Raw genomic sequence first — 3,604 nt, 5'->3', positions numbered from 1 at the left:
ACATCCTTGCATTGCACAAGCATGATTCTCTGTGCATTTTTAGAATAAATTCTTAGATGATATTCTAGCAAAGCAAAATGCATAAATTTGATCCTTGGTTCAATTACCCCTGGTAAAGGCACCAGGAACGGTCGAACCTCGTACCGACGAGCGAATCCCGTCTCTCCATTTTTTCCACAAATTTTCAAAACGGAGGCGAGTGATTTTCAAAACATTTCTTTGGTCAAATGAGACCTTTCAAAAAGGTTCATCTCTCTTCTTTCCTTTTCTCATTCTCTCTTCTTTTCTATCTTTTATTTCTCCTTTAACAGGGAATAGAAGCTAGAAAGACAAAAAGAAGGAAAAGAGGAACGAGAGAAAATTTTTTGCATGATCACAGACATCCTTGCCAGAAGCCAAGCCTTAACAAGATTCTTTATATTGTGCTGATATGTTGTGTTCATTCTCTTCAGTCTATCATCATTTGCAGCTTCAGTGTGCATGACAACGCATAGAAATCCATCACAACCAAGAATCAAGACCTCATCAAAATGTTCAAGATGGAGAAAATGTTGTTCACACCACTTAACTAAGGCCAGACAAAGCAATAAGCCTCTGTCAAGCTGCAATGTTTCAGTTAATCATGAGCATAGAGAGATTTCCCAAGCAATGGAACAGCTATTCCAAGGGGAAAAAAGAAAGAGTGAAAAAACCAAAGTAATAAAACTACAAGCTTGGGTAGATAGATGTTCAGACAAATAAGTAATAAACCAAAACAAAGAACAAAAGCCTTAAGGGGGGGGGGGGGGGGGGGGGGGACGCCCTACACAAACCATATGAGCTCACTCTTTTTCTCCATAACCAGATTTTCTAGTTTCACCAAGATATTAGTTGGGCGAATCAAGGAATGGTTCTCAAGAACTAATTCTCCACACTGAAAAGGAAATCTTCACTTCAGATACTTTTTTAAGGCTTTGAAAACATATTCCAAAGATCCCACAAATTAATATTGTATTTCTACAAACAATGGTATGCATATATCCACTCAAGGCAATGAGTCCCAACAAACCAGTTCCCAATCCTTTAAGAAAATTATTAGAAAATTGGTGGCACAAAAAAGACAAAAAAGTTGTAAAAATCAATGAGGTGCAGAATAATTGAGAGTCCAACCTCAATATAAACATGATTGAAGGAAAACTGGAACTCAACAACAGAAAAAGATTCTTTAAACCTCAGAATTGAAGCTAGTCTAGTGTCTCCAAGTAATTCACGCTGAATGAATTTCAAAACTTGTATATCATAATTAAGAAAGTTTAATCTTGGTAGAAGTTGGATAGGGATGTGCAAATAATTCAACCTGAAACCAAACTATGCCTAAAAAAAAAGTGTAAAGCAAAGTCTAAGACACATTGCATGTCTCTTCTAGAGCAATCCAAAAACCTTTCTTTTTCCTGTGTCAAGCTGTTTTCTTGTCCCTATTTAAAATGTCTTATAGGTTTTCTTTCCCTATTATGTCTTCTTCCACTTGAAACAGTTCTGTATTTCCTTCCAATAGAACTCCAATCACTTTCCTCACCTAAGTTGTCTTTGTTTTTTTCTCCAAAAACAACTTCGCCGTTTTCCTCTTCTGGGTTGTTTTTCTTGTCCTTGAACATTGTTTGATAACCACCATCCTCTGACTTTATATCCATTGTAGTCACCTGTTGCAATCAGAGACTCAAAACTGTAAATGCTGTTTTTCCTGGTTGAGATACCATGTAACTTCCGCAAGGTTCTCCAAGTCACTGAATCAGGAGCCAAACCATTCTTCCGCATCTCAGATACAATCCTGTATGCTTCTCGTTTCAAACCAAGTTTGCAGGCATTGCCAATAAAGACATTATGACTGATAATTTTAGGGAAAATGCCTGCATCTACCGATTCATAAAGAAAAATGCAGGCTTCATCCAACTTGCCTGCACTGCACATTCCTCGCAATAGTGCTACATAGACCAAATCATCATGAATCTTGGTTTGGAAGGCCAAATTGTTTGTTCCCAAAATTTCGTAGCTTCATCAAGTCTACCGACTCCACATAGACCGTTAATGATAATGGTAAAAGTCGTACTGTCAGCACAAACACCATTAAAGAACATTTCAGTGAAAAACTTCAACAGATCATCTATTTTCTTAGATATGCATAACCCATGAAAAACTGAATTACAAGTTACAACACTTGGACTGCAGCCTTTCTCTGACATTCTCCGTAAGAAGTCTATTGCTTCATCTGTTCTTCCAAGATCTGAAAGTCCACGGATCGCAGTAGTAGAAGTTATGATATCTGGAAGGCAGAAATTACCCAGCAACATATCATGTAAAATCTTCTCTGCTTCATCAACTTTGTTTGCTTTGCACAAGACATTAATCACAGTATTTAGGGTGACCACATCAGGCTGACATTGATTTTCCAGCATTGAGACCATTACGTTCAAGAGTTCACTCGGGTCCTCCATCGAGCAAAGAGCATTCAAGATGTTGTACATGGGTGTCTTATCTATTCCTTCCTTCTGCAACATGAATTCCAATACCTCAACTTTACTACTATCAAACTCCCTGCAGAGTCCCTCAACCAAAACCTTGTATGTGGGCTCTGATGGCACATATCCAAGCAGAATCCCTTTCTTAAACAACTGGAAAGCTCTCAAACAACCCCCTTGCTTGCTTAAACAATGAACTACGAGTTATAGGAAACCATGCTGGGAATCAACCCTCTTTTCCTCATTATGTACACTATTTTAGAAGCCCCATGATTCTGCCCAGCCCTACAAAGCGAATCTATCATCTGCGCATAAGTAAACTCCTCCGGCACATTCTTCCGCTGAGGCATCTCCTCCGAGATCAGGCAAACCTCATGAAAGATCCCCTCTCTGCACAACCCATCAATCAGATTTGGGGCTCTGGCCCCTCTTCTTCATGTCCCCAAAGAGGTCCATAGCTTCCTCGGTACGGCCATGCCGGCAAAGCAGATCGATCAAGCGGTTCTAATTGGTGATCGACGGAACAAAATGGGGGTTTCGCAGATATCAAAAATTCTGAAACCGGGCGGGTGAGGGACGGAGAATCGGCGTCCAGGAGTCGGGCGAGGAGCACATTGCAGGTGCGCTCGTCGGGCACTCAGCGGGAGCTTCACATCAAGAGGAGGAGGTGATGGTGGGCTTCCGCGAACCTCGAAGAGTCGCATAGGGAATGAACGATGCTGCTGAGGTTGAGGGAGAAAGAGACGACCCATCTGAGACAGGGCCTCGTACACGCTGCCGGAGAGGCAGAGGCCGTGGATCTTCCGGGACCAATACGATCTTCTCTCATTCTTCTTCTTCTTCTTCATGTTCGTTTGAGAACACGGGGGAGAGACGGAGGGTAGAAGGAGAGGAGAGGAGGCGGAATTGGCGTCTCAGGAGGGAGTGAAGACGCGAGAGGGACAGCGTTAGAGAGCCATCTCTCTAGCTTGTTTGTGCCTACACCAAAATTGAAAAAAAAAATGCTACTTGTACGAGTCTCTCGCTCTCATATCTATCTTGATTTAAAACTTTGAACTATTTAATAAAGTCACTACAGTTGTTTCCTTGGGACTTACAGTGTACACGTT

General features: G+C 41.2%; 1 pseudogene; it reads right to left on the bottom strand.

The window, feature by feature from the left end:
* Nucleotides 1-616: 616 nt before the first annotated feature.
* On the bottom strand, nucleotides 617-3,343 carry LOC149815436 (uncharacterized; annotated as a pseudogene).
* Nucleotides 3,344-3,604: the final 261 nt, after the last annotated feature.

Source organism: Nuphar pumila, chromosome 15 (assembly GCF_984573655.1).
Source record: "Nuphar pumila chromosome 15, dmNupPumi1.hap1.1, whole genome shotgun sequence".
Taxonomy (NCBI): domain Eukaryota; kingdom Viridiplantae; phylum Streptophyta; class Magnoliopsida; order Nymphaeales; family Nymphaeaceae; genus Nuphar; species Nuphar pumila.
The sequence above is the reverse complement of the archived record's forward strand: the minus strand, read 5'-3'. Positions and strand labels throughout refer to the sequence as shown.